The sequence below is a fragment of the Passer domesticus genome, chromosome 23 (assembly GCF_036417665.1).
Source record: "Passer domesticus isolate bPasDom1 chromosome 23, bPasDom1.hap1, whole genome shotgun sequence".
Classification (NCBI taxonomy): Eukaryota; Metazoa; Chordata; class Aves; order Passeriformes; family Passeridae; genus Passer; species Passer domesticus.
The window spans coordinates 4,892,616-4,912,377 of record NC_087496.1 but is presented as its reverse complement, the minus strand read 5'-3'; the positions used below and the strand labels follow the sequence as shown (position 1 = coordinate 4,912,377).

Sequence of the window (19,762 nt, the reverse complement as noted above, 5' to 3'; positions counted from 1 at the left end):
AAGGCTCTGGTACGTGGGACAGCCAAAAATATTTTTGTCAGTAACAACCCAATATAACCTGGTATTTTAGAGATTTATATCCAAAGAAATATGGAGAAATAAAATCTCTGAAGATCTAACACTGGGGTTTGGTCTGTGGGTGGTTTTCTTGCAAACCACAAAGCAGAAATGCCCTGTCCAGGGAAATCGATCACTACGGAATGCATTGTGTGCCTGAGCAAAAAGCTGCTTGCAGCCATTTCATCCTTCTGCCCCGAAATTCAGGCAAATAAGAAACACAACTGTGAAATAATTCCCATTCTTTCCTCCCCAGTTTTAACCCCAAGGTAATTAGGCCTATAAACATATATATATATATATTTATATATATACTCACACACACATGCAATCTATCCTAGCTTCAAAAAGCAACTTTTGAAGGATTTCTGTGCCTGAAATAATTTTAAGGAATGAGAAGGAAAAGGGAGATACTGACTGAGAATCCAAATTACCTCAGCAGCAGCAGCATTCTGCAGGATTTCCTATGGAACGTGCGCTGCCATATTGCTAGGCCCAACTCCTCGGGAACGTATTCTGGAAGACAAAATATTTATGGATATTTTCATGGCATATTTTCAAGGAATGGATGCTGTTTATCCTACACCCAGAGGCTACAGCTTTAGGAGCAAAAGGAACAGCCAAGCTCCTAGGAGAGAGAAATGACTCCCCACCTCCCAACATCCTCATCTTTAAATTTTTTTTGGATGATTATTTTCCGTCTTCCACCTTGGCTCAACCCACTCGCGCTCTCCCCCCCGCGTCAAACCCGTGGAAATAAAACATCCCCTGTAACACAACCACTCCAGAAGTTTGCCAGTCCTATTCCCACCAAACCCATTCAGGAAAAGAAAAGCAACGGCGAGGCGAACGCCTTCCCTGGCAGTCAGCAACCCGCACCAACTCCTGCAAGTGATTAGTTCTCCTCTCCAGATCCTCATCCCAAAAGTCCAGCTGGAGCGAGCAGAATCAAAGAGGAGCATCGTTACCTGCTTTGGAGGAGGTTCGCCAAGCAAGCTTTTTTTGAGCTTGTTGACTCTTTTAACAGTGATACAAGGAATAATTATTTCTCGGTGCCGACGCGATTGTGAAAAGAGGAGAAGCCCCGGGTTGTGGTGGCTCCGTGGATGCTATTCTTTTTGCACCACAGCAGGATTCTTGGCTGCCAGTCCAAGCTGCTTTCACTTGCCAAGTTTTAAGATGCCGGTTTTGCCTTTCATTTTATTGTTCCTTTCGCAACGTTAAAGAGCGACTTAAAAAAAAAAAAAAAAACCAAAAAAAAACCCCCCCCATGCACAGCTGCTATCGGGGAGGGGGGGAATTATTTGAATTTTGCACAAGAATGGAGATGAGGAAGGAGAGCGCTGTGATGTAACCACAACGACACCCACAGAAATATTCCCAATATTGAGGGGGACGGGCCGGCTCCCGACGCTGGCGTTCCCCCAGCGCCAGGAGAGCAGGGAAGGACAAAACCCAAAACCTGCCAGACCCGTGGCAGAGGTGGAGGTTGACACCTCTCCCCCCTCTCAGCACCACCACCTCGATCTTTCATCCACTCAAGGCCGTTCCTCCCCTCTGAGGGTTTCACCAGGGGGTGCAGGGATGGCGAGATAGGGGAGCAGCCTCCTGACAGAAGGATTCCCCCCTGCACACGTCCTGCCAGCCCATCCCACCCTTTTTCCGTGACAGGATTCACCCATTCCCAAACATCCCGGCCTTTCTTGGATGCAATGCCACCGGGAAGAAGCTCCACGGAAAAACCTCTTGTCCCAGCTCCCTCCAAACACATTCCTTCAGCGTAAGCCACTGAATTTCATTTTCAAATTTTTTTTTTATAATTCGTCAACAGATCAATTTTTAATTTTTAATTTTTTTCTCTTTTTCTTTTTTCCGTTATTTTTTCTTTTTAAATTTTTTAAAATTTTTTAAAATTTTTATTTAAATTTAAATTTTTTTTAACCATTATTATTTTTAAAATCCCCAACTTCTCCGCCGAGGAGTTGATTTATTTCATTTTCCTTGACGTAGAAACAAAACTCCCGGGAGCGGTGCCAAGGCTCGAGCGCATTTAAATGAACAAACAGCAACAAAAAAAGTTGTTTGTGATCCTTCTCGGGCCGGAATATTAAAATCATGACGGGGTTCATGCTCTGTGTACACCACCAAGTGCAGGATAATGGAACCCTGAGCAGCCACTGGGTGCTGCAGATGTTGGAGGGACACAAACTCCAGATGTGGGCAGGGAAAATCCCCGCTCGCTTCCTCAGTTCCCCGCTGGACACAGCTCCTTTTCCCAGAGCTGAGGTGCCTTTATCCCAAAAATGGGAGCTGTTCTGAGCTCACAAAGAGCAAACAGCCCTGCCACCAGCTGCTGGGTGCGCAGGAGATGATGGAGGCACCCCCCAATTTCACATTTTAAGGGAAAACCCAACCCGAGCCCAAAGTTTCTGTGCAAACCCACCGAGTCTAGAACAAAAGCAGCGTGAGTTAATAAAAGCGGGAGAGAAAAACAAAAGCTTTGTTCTAAAGTGGAAGCAGAAGATGTGAAATTTCAAAATCAGATGGCTCGGGCTGTGATTTCTTTCATTTAAATGAACTGATCTGTTGCTAAACTGCTGCTCTGGTGCCAAGAAACTTTTAACTCCTTCGGCTCAAAGCCCGCTGCATTTCGGTTTCCTCTCTCCTCCCATCCAGGCAGCGATTAAATCAGAGGGGAGAAGTGAAAAAGGGAGTGGGGAGGAAAAAATCGGAGAGCATCAAAAGGATGGGGGATGAAACCCAGAGCAGCACAAAAGAGCTCCGGGAGAATTTCAGCAAGGTTCTGGTCCTGCAGCCTTCCCAAAACTTGGAGAGGAGGCAGAAAGGCCTTGGAGCTGCACAGCTGCACCTCCAGCAGCAGGAGCAGGGCTAGCAGCAAGGAGAATCCCAAAATCCCTGCAATCCCTGACCTGACTGATGGCAAACGTTCACTTACCGAGAATGCCAAAGCATTTCCAACAGAACCCCCTTCCCTACACGTGTGAGAAAGAACAAGCAAAAAAGAGCTCTCAAAATCAGCCCTAAAATAATAGCTGCTTTGGTAGAATTTGGGTGGAAGCTCCTACTGATTTTCCATTTGGTTTTGGGGTTGTTTTGCCCATGACAAAAAAAAAAAAAATTGAATTAAAAAAAATTTGAAGAGAGACGTGTTGTAATTAGAGATAATTCCAGGGGAAAAATATTTATGTGTAGAAAAAAAAAAAAAAAAAAAAAAACAAACAAAAAAAAACCACCCACAAAAAAATCAAACAAAAAAAAAGGAAAAAATAAAAGAAAAATATATTTCTATATTTCTGTATCTCCCACTTTCCAGTTCTGCTGCAGTTCCCCCTAAACTGCTGCTGCTTGCTCCAATCTGCTGCCTGCTTAACAACGGAATGACAGGCAACATCTGTTTGTACAGAAGCCAAGATCAAGCCTTCAAAATGTTTTTTGGCTCAGTTTCTTCTTTTTATTTTTTTCCTTTTTCTACCCCCTCCCCTTGGAAGAAAAAAAAATAGAAGCAAAAGAAAAAGTAAAAGCACCCAGGAAGATTTTGAAACAACTCAAGTGTGGCTGCAACTCTTTTCCCCTTGAGTTATTTCAAGGTACAGGGCTTGGAGGAGAACTCTGCTTCTCTCCACCCTCCTCCCCTGCTCTCCCCACCCTGCAGCCTCTCTCTTGCCCCATGTTATTAATAAAGTATCACACAAACTGGGAAAAAAAAAATAATCCAACGTACCTTGATCCCTAAAAGGCCACTCCCTCCTATGGGGAGGGAGGGGGTTCTTCAGGAGGCAACTAAAAAAAAATTGCACGGGGAGGGGAATATGGGATTCAGGGACAGACTGCCACAATCCTCTCACCCTGGTGGGGATTTTTTTCCTCCTCTCCTCCATTTTATAGACTGTTAAATATATTGTTTGTAAAATCAAAGGGGTTGTTATGAAATTAAAAACGAAAAAAAAAAAAAAAGATGTGGGTGATTAAAATAAATAAATAAGTTAAAAAATAAAAATAAAAAATAAGAAAAGAAAATCAGCCCGGCTCCAAATACAATTCCAATGAGTAACAATGTCAGGCTAGTGCCAATTCTGTGGCAAATCGGGAGAAAGCACAATAATTCCACATGCTGAGATGTGAACAACTGGAAAGGAACCAACTCTGGGGAAGTCACAATGAAAACTGTCCCAGTGCCCCCACCCCCAGCCCCCGTGCCATCCTTCTCGGAGGGTACGGGGGGGAATCTCTCCAGGGGGAGGGGAAAAAAAAATGAAAAAATTAAAATGAAGCCACTAATTTAACAAAAGGAAAAGGCAAAACAACACCAAGACCATCAACCGAAGCGGTTTAAAAACTCGGGGAATGTTTTATTCGCTGGAGATTTGGGACGCACACGTATGGGAAAAAAAAAAAAAAAAGAAGAAAATAATCAGACAAGTTGCTAAGGAGACTTGTGTAAACTGGGAATCCAGGCACATTTGTGGCCTTTCCCCCCATATTCCATCTCGTATTCCGAGCACGCAGCACTGCGGCACGATTGCACCAATGCTCTGCATTAATCTTGGCCTTAAACGGGGCTGCCTGGCAGAGCAGAGCGTGGCTCTGGATCATCTTTCAAACTTAACAAGTTAAAGGCAGCCAGGGTGGCGGTGGGTGGGGAGGGCTGGGGGGGCGGGGACCTCGCTGCTGAATATAAAATCCAGGAGCCCAGCTTAGTAAGGGAATTTTAAAGAGGAAGTGTTATCCGGGCAGATATAGAACGCTGCGAGGCTCTCGCTGCGTCTCTCCCTCTCTCTCCTCTCCCACTCCTCCTGACAAAGTCCCCCTTCCCTGGCAGATGTCTGAATCCCTGCCAGATCTAACAATGTCCGAGCCACTCGCCGCCACCAGACGCTGGGGCTCGTTCTCCCAGCACGCTGGGGTCATATATCCACATTAAACAACCCTTTCTTCCTCCCCCCTTCGGTTCTGCCCTCCTGCCTGTTCCCAAAGCACACACTTGGATGCAATATTTTCACCTTCCGCTTTTAGGAAGGGGCAGATCAAATCAAAGCCCGAGCTATTTGTGCGTGGTGCCTGCTGACCTTGTCTGGGACAGGATTAAACTTGGTGGGGTTTTCTTTTTTGGTTTTTTTTTGCTGTTCCTTGATTTGGATGCAGGAAATCCATCTCTTTCTTTAAGGCCTCTTTCCCTCTCCTGCCCATCTCAAATCCTCTCCTGCTGATGGACATCTCAGTGGGATCATTCAACACCTGCTTTTCCTGCTCCTTTTGTGCCCTGCACTGGGGGAGATGAGGATTTCCATCCTCACACGAGGAATCCAGGAACCTACAAAACCAGCAGCAGCACACACGGGAAAAGACAATTCCATGGGCTGTGCCTTGGAGCAGTGTCCCACTCTCAGCTCCCAAGGAAAAGCCTTCCCACAGCAGGGGCTGGAATGGGGTGGGCTTTAAAGTCCCATCAGATCTGGGACTGTCTGAGTGAGGGATTGTCCTGAAGGCAGCACATCCCATGAGAGGAACCCAAAGTTCCCCAAGGAGCATCATTTTTGCTTTCTACCCATGACAAAAGCACAGGAGGGGGAATTCCTTGTGCTCCACCTCCATGTCACCCCAGGCAGGAGAAGTACTCCATGAGTTGGGTGTAGGGATCAAGGTTTGACTCACCTGACGGCTTGTCTTGGTTTGGGAGAAACCACCTGAAAGACAAATACCAAACCAACAAGTTAAAATTGTTCATTTGAGATTTGGCTTTTGCCCTAAAAGCAAAAACCATCAGAAAACCAGGATTTTGGAGTGTTTCTCAGAGTTAAACAAAAGCACACAAAATAAACATTCCCTTTCCTTCAGCTTCCTCAGTTCCTTTGTACAGGCTGGTTTTTCCATCCCAAACCCAAAAATGTGGGGTTGAGGCACCTGCCTTGGGGTCCACCCATCAAGAAACAGCTGGAATGAGGTTTGAGGGGTCGGGGAGGCTGATGAAGGACAAAGAGCTGGAATGAGGTTTGAGGGGTCGTTGAAGGAGGTTTTCACTTCTACAGCAGAGCCAGGAGAAGGGATCGAGCCACAGCTCCTCATGTCCATGAAATCCCAGTTATTTTACCTTAAAATCAGTGAGATTGGTACCTGAGCAGACACTGAGCTGGACTGGGGCTGCCCACACAGCTCTGTGCCCTGGGGGAGCTGCCTGAGCCCTTCAACCAGCCCAGGTGAGCAGGAAAACATTCCCTGCCACCTGCAGCTCTCCTTTGAAAGCCTCACCCTGCAAAGCAGAAACCTCCAACTCTGCTGGGTTTGGCTGTGCCCTTTCTCATCCTAGAAAATCACCAAGCCCTGAGCAGCCCCAAAAAGGAGCACTGGGCAAAGCTCCTGACTGCACAGAGCACGTGAAAGGCACCACTACGGAGAGAAAAATGAGAAATAGCAAGAAAAATCACTTTGAGCTGACAGAGAGGAGGTTTAGCTGGGATTTTGGGAAGCCATTCTCCCCTGGGAGGGTGGGCAGGCCCTGGCACAGGTGCCCAGAGCTGCCCCTGGATCCCTGGCAGTGCCCAAGGCCAGGCTGGAGCAGCCTGGGATGGCGGAGGAACTGGATGAGCCTGAATGTCCTTCCCACCTAAAACCATTCCATGATTCTGTGCTGAAAAGCAGAAGAGGCAAAAAGATGCTAAACCCACTGCAGGTGCAGCACCAGGTGCCTTTCACACCTTCCCACTTCCAGGCCCTGAGGTTTTCAGAGGAATTTCTGCTGCTGAGGTTCATGAGTGGGGCTCCATTTTTGTTTTGGTTGCCAATTGGAAGCCACTATTTTTATCCACAAGTCCCCCAAAGCATCTGTTTCCCTGGAGCTATTTAAGATTTCCTTTTATAAGACCTACTTCAGAGGTGTATCATTATTTTTAAATGTTACTCCACGCAGCCACACTCCCATTTTATCATCATTACAAGTGTCATTAACCGTGCATTTGAACTGGGGAATTCAAAGGACAGATAAAATCCTTGCAGGAGGGCTGAGAGTTGCTGCCCCTCCAGCAAATCTTTTGGGATAATACCTGCCCCATGGAACAAGCTGGTGCATCCCAATGAAAGGAAAAGAAATCCCAAGTTATCTAGGAAAAAATAATATCTAGGAAATAATAATATCAAGGAAATAATAAAATTGTTTGGAAGCATCCACAGAGCAGATAAATCCCCACAAAAGAAGGAGAAAACTCCACTTAAGTGCTCTTATAATGTGGTATAAATGCAGCTCAGGTCACTTAATTTATGGAGCCTTTTCCCTTCTGCAGTTTCCCTCATGGAAAATCCACCTTGCTGCTGCTGACCACGGGGTTTCTTGCCTCATCACCAAGAAAAGGAGATTTTCTCCAATCTCTTCCTACAGCAGGTAAACCACACCTTTTTTGTTGTTGCTTTTTTGTTACAGGTACCACAATTTGGGCAAAGCAGCACGAGACCCAAATTCTCCAGCTCTGGGCTCAAGCTGAGGCAGAGCAGGAGTGATGCCTGAAGCTGCAAACACTCAGATGGGCCATGAAGCACCACCAGGATATGCAGAATTTCCATTCCTGACAAGCAACAGCCCAAATTTGCCCCAAGACTGCTGATATTTGGAATAAAAGCTGACTCTCTGTCCCAGAGCAGTTAAACTCATCAAGTTCTGAAGAGAATCACGTGTTATCAATGGTTTGGACTCAATTTTTCACACCTGTCAAGGCTTTCTAGCAAGAAATTTTGACCTTTATTTGCCCTGTTCTAGAAATCCCACAGAGAAAAGAAAATTTACCTTCTTCCAGCTTGAAATTAAAACTGTAATAAAGAAACCAAAGGCAAATTTTAACACCAAACCAGGGCAGCTGAGCCTGTAAACCCTTCTAGACACACAAAACTTCAAGTACAAATTAATTTAGCAGAAAATAGATGTTGACACACCTAAAGAAAGAGTCCAGAAATGGTCCTTCCTTCTTCCCTTCCCTCCTGACATGTCAGGTACCAGGAGGACAAACCTTCATCCATCAGGTTGTGACACTGGCAAAGAACTTATCCAATTAAGTGGATTTCAATGACCATGACTTACTAAATACAGCTTTGGAGGCACAAAATTAATTCTTCTTCACGTTGATCCTTTCAGCATTGCTCATGGACTCTCATTCTTTGGGGATCTAACCAAAGCCAGGGAAAAAGGTGCCCTGCCTTCATTTCCTGGCATTGCCACCCCCCAGTCACTGAGCCAGGCTGTCCCTCAGTGGCACCAGGCTGAGGAAAGGACATTCATCCATGTCCTTCAAACTTCCTGAGCTTTCTGGCCTTAATTTCCAACTTTAAACTGTTTCCACTTTGCAGGCATATGGGGATGGGACACTGTTTTAACCCTGAATTGAGGGATTTCAGAAAATTACCTGGATTATCAGTTCCCTTCCCTGCTGAAGGGGTCACAGGCAGAGGATGGGAGCAGAAGGAGCAGCAGAGATTTCCAGGAGCTGACAGAGGAAGTGACCATCAGAGCCTGGAATTTCTCTCACATCTCTTGGTTCCAGTCCAAATGTTTAAACCACAACATCATCCCTCAGGCCTGGGCCACCACCAGAACCTTTAACCCTCGTGCTGGGAGCTCCTGAATCATTTCCCCTCCTTTTTACAGCTGAGGTGGCCTCCAGGCTGGGGCAGGATCCTGATCTGGCTGCTCAGGGCTGGAGGGACCCAGCCCAGTTTGGGATCTCAGATTTGGGCATTTCATGACAGAGCCCTCCATGTATTTCTGCCTCAGCTGGGCTAGAGAAGTTTGCTGGGAGCTGGAAATGGGGAAGGAGAACTTTTCAGATACAATTTCTCACTGGTAGAGTGTCCCCTGCCGTTCCTTTCCAACTGGGGGAAAAATACTGAATGGGAACTTCAGGAAAACTTGATGGTAGTGAGAATAGTTTAAAAATAATCTTTAAGCACAAGCTGACAAGTTTTCATATAGATTTGTAAGGAGGAAAGAGGGAGGTCTTCTACTGTCCAGAAAATGGCTTTAGTAGGCATAAAAACAATGCCAGCCCAGTGCCCTTCAACACAGAGCCAGCCAAAAAATACAATTAAATGCATGTTGATTATCACAGCCAGAGTGATGGCTGGGGAGGGAAAGAAGGAGGACGAAGGAAGTGTCCATTCTCCCAAGCTAGGTGACATCAATCTGTGCTGCCAGGGTTCCCCATGGTTTGGAGTAAGTCAGCAGCAATTTTGGGAATTTTAAAGAGCTTTTGGGAATGTTAAAGAGCTGACAGCACCCAATGAATAAATGGAGGGGGCTCCTTGGAGATGGATCCCCAACCTTGGGGATGATTCACTCACAACCAAAAGCTAAAAATCCACATTTCCTGGGCTGCTGGACACAGCCCCAGCAGAGAGCACCATTCCTTCCCCCCATCCTGTCCCAGGCTGGCTGCAAAACTCCTCTGTGGTTCCACACCAGGGGTGGAACAGGCTGGGGAAGGGCTTCACACGCTGCTGGCAAACTCTCTGCAGGTCCACTGATTGTCCCTTTGCAGCTCTGAGACCAGCACTACTGAACTGAACACAGAAAAGCTGGAATCTGTTGAAAATGAAGTTTTTTTCTCTTTCCTTGCTCTTGTGGGATTGCCCCTTAAAGGCCCTAAAGGCTGAGCATGAAGAAGTTGGTCCCGTTTGTCAGAGCAGCCTCCACTGCTGCAAACTGGGAGAGGCAGAAGTGCTCCAGCCCTGCTTTAGATTAGGAAGAGACAGGAGAAATAAAAAGAGCATCTGACACCAAAATAAAACTGTTTTGGTCACTGCCATCTCTCTTATTCTAAATGAAGCAATTGTGGGCTCCGTTTGTTTTGCATTCATAATTAGCAGACGGAACAGATGGCAAAGGCGTCACTTAAAGCCACACGTCCGACAAAATAACCCAGGCTGCCAGTGCTGGTTTTCACTGGGAACAAGGAATGCTTTCCCCTCTTCTCCCCATTGAAAGGCAGCCCAAAGAGAGGAGCCAGCAATGTCTGTGCAGAGCAGGGGACTCACCACAGAAAGGAGCCCATTGTGTGGGGAGGGTGCTGAGGGAGGGAAGGGCGGCAGCACATGGAACAGAAAATGGGGATGGAAAGGAGCAGAGCACTGCCAGCAGCACAAACAGGGGCTCAGAGAAACCTTCAGCCCCTCCTGCCTTCAGTTCTGTGCCCAAAGAAACCTTGGGCCCCTCCTGCCTTCAGTTCTGGGCTCAGAGAAACCTTGAGCCCCTCCTGCCTTCAGTTCTGGGCTCAGAGAAACCTTGAGCCCCTCCTGCCTTCAGTTCTGGGCTCAAATAAATGCTGAGCCCCTCCTGCCTTCAGTTCTGTGCCCAAAGAAACCTTCAGCCCCTCCTGCCTTCAGTTCTGTGCCCAAAGAAACCCTGAGCACAGAGCTGGAGAGGTAAATCCCTCAGGAAGGAGGGAGAGGCAGGACGCAGAGCTGCTATTTCCACCTCTCCCTCCTGGTAAAGACCCCTCTGAAAAGCTAAAGCCTCTCTGGGGAGGAACACATTGGCTAAACCCCATCTACCTGTGGGACAGCACCTTCCTCCACCAGCTGCTTCCAAATTTTTGGACACTTTGCTCCTCGTTCCTCTCTGTTTTCACTTCATTCCTCTTTGCTTTCCCTTCTCTCTGCAGCTCGCTGACCTCACACGAGCTGAGGGCTCTGTGCCCTGCCCAAGCACCCCTGTGCCTTCCCCCCAGCCTCAGCCTCAAATGACATTTGCTTTTTGTCACCTCCAGTGGCTCTGACCTCCCTGCTTTCCCCAGCTGCTCCACAACCCAGGAGAGGCACCCCCATGCCAAGGCACCAGGACACAGAGCCCAGCTTAATGCCCTCCAAATTTAGAGCTGGACATTGCCCTGCTGGCACAAGATTTCAACATCCAGCAACTGCTCTAAATTAGGAAACTGCTCCACGAGTGCTCCTTTGCCTCGGCTGGGAATTCCCTCTGAGTGTGGAAGAGAGAGAACTGCTATCAGTGCACTGCCCTCACCTTTTCTGCAGCTCACAAGGTCCACAAGAACCTCACAGGGGCTGCAGCTCCTGCAGGCCAAATTCACACAGGGAGAAATCTGCTCCCTCCACAAAACAATCCAGGATTCCTTACATAAAAATTTGGGGATCTGAGGGGCCCAGGAGGGAAATTCCCGAAGTGTCAGACTCCATTCCTGTGCATAAAATGCAGTGACCATGGCAAATCACATAGGAAGTCCTAGAAAAAGATCCATTTCTGCAGCAGAGCAGTGGGAAAAGAGCAAGGAAAAGAGAAGGATGTGCTGCCCATCTCAGTGCCTCCAACACCCAGCTGCCAGCTGTCCTGACTCACCACAGCTCCTGCTAAAGCTGTGGGGAAAGAAAGATGGAATTGTCACGTTTTCAGTGGGGGAAAAATGGATTTAGTGCACTGAAAATTGCTCACTGATGTGCTGCCTTTGGCACTCACTCACACTCACCTTTGGCACTCACTCACTGGCAAAGGGGAAACCTGGGCTCTGCTCCTGCTTAAAAAATCAGCAATTAAAATGCACCACCAGCCCTCAAAGCTATCATCTCATTAAAAATAAGGGCTGGAATGAAACAATTCAGCAGTCCAAGCCTTCCTGGGAGGAAGCAGGAAGGGAATGCCTGCAGTGAGAGCTGCCTCTGTCAGGACTTGGCCATTCATGCAGAGCAGAGCAGCACCAGTGCAGGCTGGAATTCAGCAGGCATTCCTGCAGCCTGCCTGGGCTCAGATTTCCTGCAGGAAGGGAGGGAGCAGAGCAGCCTGTCCCACATCTGAGGTGACCACACGGAATGCTGAGCCACGTCAGGGAAGGGAGCTGCTCCCACTCCTCCCTCGTCCTGCCAAACCCAGCCCTGAGAGCTGAATTTCCATCAAATCCCAGCATGGCTGGGCTTGGAAGGGAGTTTAAAGCTCCTCTAATTCCATGCTGTGGGCATAATATTAGAAATATTTTGTTAGATTATTAGATAGAAATTAGAATATGATATTAGAAATATTTCTGTCCTACAAAAGGACACCTTCCACCATCCCAGGCTGCTCCAAGCCCCGTCCATCCTGGCCTTGGGCACTTCCAGGGATCCGGGAAAGCTTCTCTGGGAAATCCATTCCATGCATTCACCACCCTCCCAGAGAAGAATTTCTCCCTATTATCCAATCTAAACCAATTGTTTCAGTTTGAAGCCATTCCCCCTATCACTGCTCTATTTTGCTTTGGGAAGGCAAAGATTTTATGTTAAACCTGAGAGAAAAAAAAAATGGTATGAGGGAGAAAGATTCCTTTTTGGGGCAGATTTTTGTCTCTTAACTTCCCAATTCTCCCACTGATCCCCCTTCTTCCCTTCTCCTTAAAACAACCCCAGGAACAGATTAGTCCCACTGAAGTTAAGGGAAGTTTTACTCTAATTGAGAATAAAACTTCTAATTTAGGCTCTGAGTTTTAATTCTAACTTAAAAACTCCTAATTCAGGCATTCTAATTCAGGCTCTGATTTCAGCAGATTAACAAGTGACAACAAAATCAAGGCCAGGACTTCATTAAGGCCAAAAAACAACAACAAAAAAAGGCATTTGGACCTGGATTTGAGCAGGACAAAGCTGGGATGGAAATTCCAGGAGCACACAGAGCTCACAGACCATAATATCATGGTGTCTGCAGCCACAGGTGTCCCTCACTGTGATGTTTAACTTGCACTTGGGGACCTGTGGCACCTCTTTTAGGGCATCCAGGAGTGGGGAAGGAGGGACAGAGCTGGATTTCAATGCTCAAACAGATCAAAAAATCTTTGCCTTGAACCATCCCCAAAAAATGGGAATGTTCAGGGGGGAATGGCTTGGAACCATCCCCAAAAAAATGGGAATGTTCAAGGGGGAATGGCTTGGAACCATCCCCCAAAAATGGGAATGTTCAAGGAGGAATGGCTTGGAACCATCCCCAAAAAATGGGAATGTTCAAGGGGGAATGGCCTGGAACCATCCCCAAAAATGGGATTGTTCAAGGGGGAATGGCTTGGAACCATCCCCAAAAAATGGGAATGTTCAAGGGGGAATGGCCTGGAACCATCCCCAAAAATGGGATTGTTCAAGGGGGAATGGCTTGGAACCATCCCCAAAAAATGGGATTGTTCAAGGAGGAATGTCTTGGAACCATACCCAAAAATGGGAATGTTCAAGGAGGAATGGCTTGGAACCATCCCCAAAAATGGGATTGTTCAAGGGGGAATGGCTTGGAACCATCCCCCAAAAAATGGGATTGTTCAAGGGGGAATGGCTTGGAACCATCCCCAAAAAATGGGAATGTTCAAGGAGGAATGGCTTGGAACCATCCCCAAAAATGGGATTGTTCAAGGAGGAATGGCTTGGAACCATCCCCAAAAAATGGGATTGTTCAAGGAGGAATGGCTTGGAACCATCCCCAAAAAATGGGATTGTTCAAGGAGGAATGGCTTGGAACCATCCCCAAAAAATGGGATTGTTCAAGGAGGAATGGCTTGGAACCATCCCCAAAAAATGGGATTGTTCAAGGAGGAATGGCTTGGAACCATCCCCAAAAAATGGGAATGTTCAAGGGGGAATGGCTTGGAACCATCCCCAATAAAAGGGGTTGTTCAAGGAGGAATAGCTTGGAACCATCCCCAAAAATGGGATTGTTCAAGGGAGAATGGCTTGGAACCATCCCCAAAAAATGGGAATGTTCAAGGGGGAATGGCTTGGAACCATCCCCAAAAAATGGGAATGTTCAAGGAGGAATGGCTTGGAACCATCCCCAAAAAATGGGATTATTCAAGGAGGAATGGCTTCAAACTGGGAGGAGGCTTAGATTGAATATTATTATTATAAGATTGGATATTAAGAATAAATTCTTCCCTCACAGTTTCAGACCCCCAGAGGGATTTCCTGGGTGGCTCACAGGAAACACAGAGGTGTTTTCCTGGTGGTTCACCTTTTGCACAGAGCTCCTGGGACTCTGCAGCTTTTCCTGCCCCCCTGGACTGTCCCTGGGGTGTGCAGCACCTCTCCCGTGCACAGCACTCATTCCTGCCCATGGGCAGGGCTCTCTCAGTGCCATAAAATCTGCACTTACCTCATTCCTCATCATGATCTCAGGGGAATGAGGTAACCAAGCTCACCCACCAATAAACTCATCCTCGTTATCCAACCCCAGTTTGCCCCTTTTTTATCGTTATTAAATTAAATTTCTCCATGTCCCTGCTCCTGTGTTAATGCATTTATGGCACCTTGAATAACCATGCCCTCGGTCTGAGCTCCAGCTGGAATTACAGATATCCCACTGGAAAGATTCTGACTTGGGAGGAGATGTCTGAAGCCTCTTCCCAGCTCCCAAAACAAAGGGATGTGCACCACCACCAAGCTTCTGGAAACTTCCACGTTGGAAGTGTGCCAGGTGAGTTTTTCCCACAGCTTTTCCAAGCTCAGGCAAGTAGGCTGAGCTTAGGAATAGCTAATCTAGTCCCACAGCCTCTGGAAAACCAAGCTTTTTATTGATTTTTGCATCTCTAAGGACACTGGAAAGCCTCAGAACTTTGTCTTTCCAGTGATTTTGACAATAAGGCTCTGATATTGCTCAGGGCTTGCAAAATATAGATTAAAAAAGTGCCCTGATCTCAACATTAAGACTTATTTTCTGATAACAAGTTGGAGTTCCTTCGGCTTTCATCCTGTTCCTATAAATTCCTGCCCGAATTTCTCAGGAGGGCAGAACTTGAGTCCCTTCAAATGCACCCATGCAGCAATAAATAAAATAATAATTAATAGGTGACTCAGATAAAGGCTTTCCATCTCAGGGCAGAGGAAAGTATTAGCTAATTAATCATCAAGTTGGCATTACCTTATCTTTTGGCACCTCCAAGAAAATGTAAATCTGAAACGAGTTGGGGGTGGTGGTGTGTGGAAACAAAGGAATGAGAAGCCAACAATAGTTTTGGAAATGGATGACAAAATCCAAATGTTCTGCCTGACTGCTGCTAAATTAAGCTCAGTGTTATCAGTGCAAAGATTAGGAAAAGAGAGATTTTCCCCTGAACCTGAAGTCACACTTGGACACGACAGCAGGAGTGGAGACAAGAGGATTCACTCACCCTGAAAAGGAGTGGAAATAAAAAAGGATCTGCTCAGTTCTTGGTTTCCCCCAGACACGGCTCTGTGGAGGAAGAGAAGAAAGAAGGGGTTAATTTATTGTGTAGGAGATGAAGAAGTGATGGCCAACCTCCTTCCCACCCCAGGCTCTCCCAACCCACCTTTGCCTTCAGCCCTTTTTGTCCTTTTTGCCCCAAATCCCTTCTCCTCCACTTTTAAGTGGAAAGGGCTGCAGTGAGATCCTGCCTTGAGCCAAACGCTGTTCCTGGAATTATTTCAGTGCTAAAGCAACGAGGGAAATTTGTTTTCCCACCTTCCATCCGAGGCTCCCAGCTGCTGACCCAGCATGAAGATCATCAGCTGGAATTGTGTTTTCTCCAATTGATTTGGTTTTTTTGGGCTTCTTTTGAGCAAAACTTCCCCTTTCAGGGAGAGGTCATCTCCACAAGCACAGCACATCCCTCGATGGATGCACCAATTAAAGCTCTGTCAAACTCTGCTCGAATTTAAACCATCCCAGCTGGCACTTTTACCCCAAACCCAGACGAGGGAAACGATTGCACACCCTCCTTCCTAAACTCCAATTAATAAACATTCAGCTCAGCTCCATGACAAACGTTTTGCAAGCACCTGTGGGTGTTTATGGATCAAAGGAGCTGCATTCCTTCCTGCCCAGGCACAGATCCCTTCCCTCCTGCCGGAGGAGGCAGTGCCATGGATGGGCACGTTGCTCCTCCAAAAAAAGCCATTTTATTCCCAAAGAATTTTAAAAAAGCCATTTCATTCCCGAGAATTGGAATAAGGGAAGGTAAAAAGGCTCCCTCAAAGTATTTTTGTCTTTAATTCAGTATATCATGACCTCCAACAACCTCCCAGGTGACATCCAACTCTATCAAGCAGAAGGGATGAAGGCAGCTGGCAGCTCCAGGAAATCAGGATATTCCACAAATCCAGCTTCAATACCCCCAAAAAATCAATTTATTCCTAATCAATGAGTCTGCTCAGGCACAGCACAGAGCCCACAGAACCTCTGCAATCCATCTGAATCAAAACTTATTCCTTCCTTTCATCCCTTCTATTTTCTTTTTGCCCCCAAAATGATGGGAAATCCAACAATTCAGTTCTGATCAAAGGCACAAAAAGCCACCAGGACCCGGCTTTAGCTGCACCAAAGTCCAGCAGAGGCTGCATTTTCTCCCCCAATTCATCCAGCCACAAAGAGTTACAAATATGGCAAAGGGAAGCAAAACATTTTTGGATCCCTACAGAAAAAGAAGATGCAGCTTTAGGTGTTGCAGGAATTTTTTCCCCCATTAATTTCAAGAATGAAGTCAAGATTTTTTTTTTTAATTTTTTTTTCCCTTTTTTTTGGGTGAACGTGGCTGGTTATTTGACGAGTGAAGCATTAGATTTGCGAGTTGTTCTGCAAGCCAAAACACGCTCCCTTTTCATTCATAACACTGAGCTGCTCGGCGTTAAACAGCCGATTATCATGAATGAAGTGGGTGTAACTTCCTTGAAATCCTCCAAAGACCTGTCAAAGCACAGCTACCGCAGCTCGCTTTTCTCCTTGAAGCACACACATCATTGCTTTAATTGTTCCCCTATCCCCCAAATGTGCTCCGTTCAAAGTCAGATTTTTTTGCTTTTTTTTTTTAATTTATTTTTGGGTTTGTTTTTTTGGTTTGGTTTTTTTTTGGCTTTTTTTGGGAGGAGAAAAAGGGGAAAGGTGGGGAATGGTGCCTCGGGAGAAGAGAGGGAAAGTGGGGCTGTGTCTCCGCCGCCCAATTTTGATTTTCTTGCGGGGATCTAAATTAAGCTTCATCCGTTTAAAAGTGTGGCAGACAAAACCTTACAAATCAAAGCCTGGCCTGTTTTGCATGGATAATCAAGAGCCTCTGGCTCTTCTTCTAAGAGGAAACGTTTAACCCTAAAGAGAAGAGGAGTCCTGGTTAAAGTGCTGGCCAAGCATTTCAAAAATTTAAATTTCACTCCAGGTCTGCCACTCTCCTTCCCAAGCTTTTTTTTTTTTTTTTGCCCCAGTGTTGCCACTTTGCTGATATCTGCAGACTGGGATGGTCTTTGAGCCAAGAGGCTGAAAAACTGCACTGATGGACACACATTAAACCGAGGTTTAATTACAGATCTTTCCAAGGATGACCATTATCCCAAAGAAAGACCTGCAGCAGCTCAGCCACTCCAGGGTACCAATCTCGGCCAGGATAAATTGTGATCTCACCAAATATTTCACCCTCTTGCCTAAACACTTTTACAGCCTGGAAAGCTACAGAAAACCCACTAAAACAACCCCAAACCCACAAGGACTAACACACTTAACAAGGTTTAGTCTCGGGAAACACGGGGGAAAGTGGCACCAGGGAAAAGGATTAAAATTTTCATATTTCAGCTCAGATTCTCAGCTAAATGTCATTATCTCGCCCACAACCAAAACATCAACAACAAATCTTGATGGTGCTTTGGCACATCCCTTAACAGCTCTAACACTAACAAAGGCTGGTGCTTGGGGGAGAAAAAGCATAAATATTTGTCCAGCATTTTGGAAAACTCCAAACTTGTAATGTCAACTTCAGAGACAGCGGCGCTTCCCACCTGCTCCTGATTTTTATCCCAAAGGGGTGATGCCCACCTGGGAGCATCCACCTTTAACTGGACACTGGATCCCACTGAAAATTCCAGTGAAAAAACTGCATCCTCCACCAGCTCCACCTTACAAAAATCCACATTTCTCCCTTGGAAGAAATCCCTTGGAAGAAAATGGAAATCCCAAATCCCGAGGGATTTCCCTGCTCCCATGGACGCCAGGGGGAATTTTGACGCTGGTTTCAGAGGCAGCGAGAGCTGGCTGGCACACAAGCAGATCTGCCAGGTTGCATTTTCATCCTCCTGGCTGTCATGGGCACGAGGATTCACCCCTGTTTATTGCAGCTGCCATGCAGCGCTGCTTGCAGCTGCATTGCTGTGAAATGCATCACTGGCTCTGACTCACCCTGCGAAGGACACGTTTGTAAACTGACCCACCATTGACAAAATCCTCTCTTTCTTCACTTGGAGGAGGCGAGATGAGGCAAAGGTTCCTCGTCTGATTCATTTCCTGGGGAAATTTTTACTCCCTGCATCTTTTTTCAGTCCTTATTCAGCCAGCGAGTAGTGAAGTGATTAATACAAAACCCATGCTTGACACAGAGTGGAAGGATTCATTCAAATTCTTTTAAAATCAGCTCTTAATTAATTGCTTAGAAAAACAACCCATTGCCAAAAATGTGGGGGGTTGGTTTTCTTACCTTTTTTTTTTTTTTTTTCCCCCAATTGAGAAAGTTTTTTTCAGTTGAGAAACTAATTACAGGCACACAGCAAAATGCATGAAGGACAAAACCTGGCACCTTTTTGATATTCAGCCCCTCGGAAGGAAGAAATAGGAACCTGGACAGAGCTCCAGGGCAGCTCCAGCTCTGCTGCTTCTTCACTTCCATCCAGCCCTGATCCTTTCTCCCAGCCCTGCAGAAATCCTGCGAGGATCAGGCACGAACACACTGAGCAGGCAATTCAAACTGCCAGAAATAAAAGCTAAGGCAGAGAGAGCTCTGTGGAAAGTGCTGTAAGTTTCTGGACCATTTTTATCTCCCTGATTATTCACACCAAGGCAGTACTAACCAAGTCCAGATCGGGATGGGGTTGGGAACAATCCCTGGGGCTCGCAAGGCTCTGCAGGGCTGGGCACTCGGGACCAGCCTCATTTCTCCATCCTGCCAGGGTGGGCAAGCTTAGCCTACAGGGAGAAGAACGAGCCTGTCCTTTCCCTTCATTTTTTCTCCCTCTCTCCTTCTATCCACGTTCTTCTCCTCTCGCCTTTTTCACGGCGAGCACTGAATGATGGGATTTTTGACATCAGAGGAAAGTCATCCCTTCTCCACTCCCCCAGCTCCTGGCTGTTTCCTCCTCAGCCACTCTGCTCGTCTGAGAGCTCCATCCCCACCCGGGATCAGCTGATCCCACCACGGCAGCATCCCCGAGCATCCCAAATCCTGCCCCGAGCACACCAGCCTGCTCCACTCTCCCTGGCAGCCCTTAAAGCTCGCTCTGGCTGCTCCAGAGCTGGCACCCGCTATAGCAAAGCCGTTGTTTAGGCAAGGTGAAGTGACCTCTGTTGACTCGGACAGCCCGCAGGGAATAGCCGGGCTGGACACAAGTGAAAATGTGGCTGGGAAAGCTCCGCGCTCGCTGCCACAATGAGCTGAATGTTCGGGCAGTTCATGCCCTCTCTCCTGCAGTTTCTCCAGCCCTTTGATTTATTATCTGCAGCCAGACAGCCAATGACCCCATCCCGCTGCAGCGAGCCAAGGACAGATGAGAGACTTGTTCAGCTCAGCGCATTTTCTGATCCCAGCAAATACCCCGTTAATTATCATAAGCTGCCAGGCACCTGCCATAAGTTGTTCATTAAAGAATAGCATTAACCAAATCGGGCTTTTTTTTTTTTTATTTTTTTCCCCACATTTCCTCCTCCAGCACCACCAGTGAATTCCAGGCGGACCCAGGGGATGGCGAGCGGGGCTCGGCAGGGTCG

The 19,762-nt window shown here is 46.8% G+C and overlaps 1 long non-coding RNA gene across 10 annotated transcripts in view; it reads right to left on the bottom strand.

Annotated features, from left to right (window-relative positions):
• Positions 1 to 19,762, bottom strand: part of LOC135285505 (uncharacterized) — a 134,753-nt gene that overhangs the window by 26,136 nt on the left and 88,855 nt on the right. For all 10 annotated transcript variants that reach the window (XR_010350318.1, XR_010350323.1, XR_010350320.1 and 7 more), the window contains 3 exons: positions 15,180 to 15,241; positions 5,731 to 5,762; positions 492 to 573 (listed from right to left, as the gene is read on the bottom strand). This is a non-coding gene — a long non-coding RNA (uncharacterized LOC135285505). The remainder of the gene's footprint in view (positions 1 to 491; positions 574 to 5,730; positions 5,763 to 15,179; positions 15,242 to 19,762) is intronic.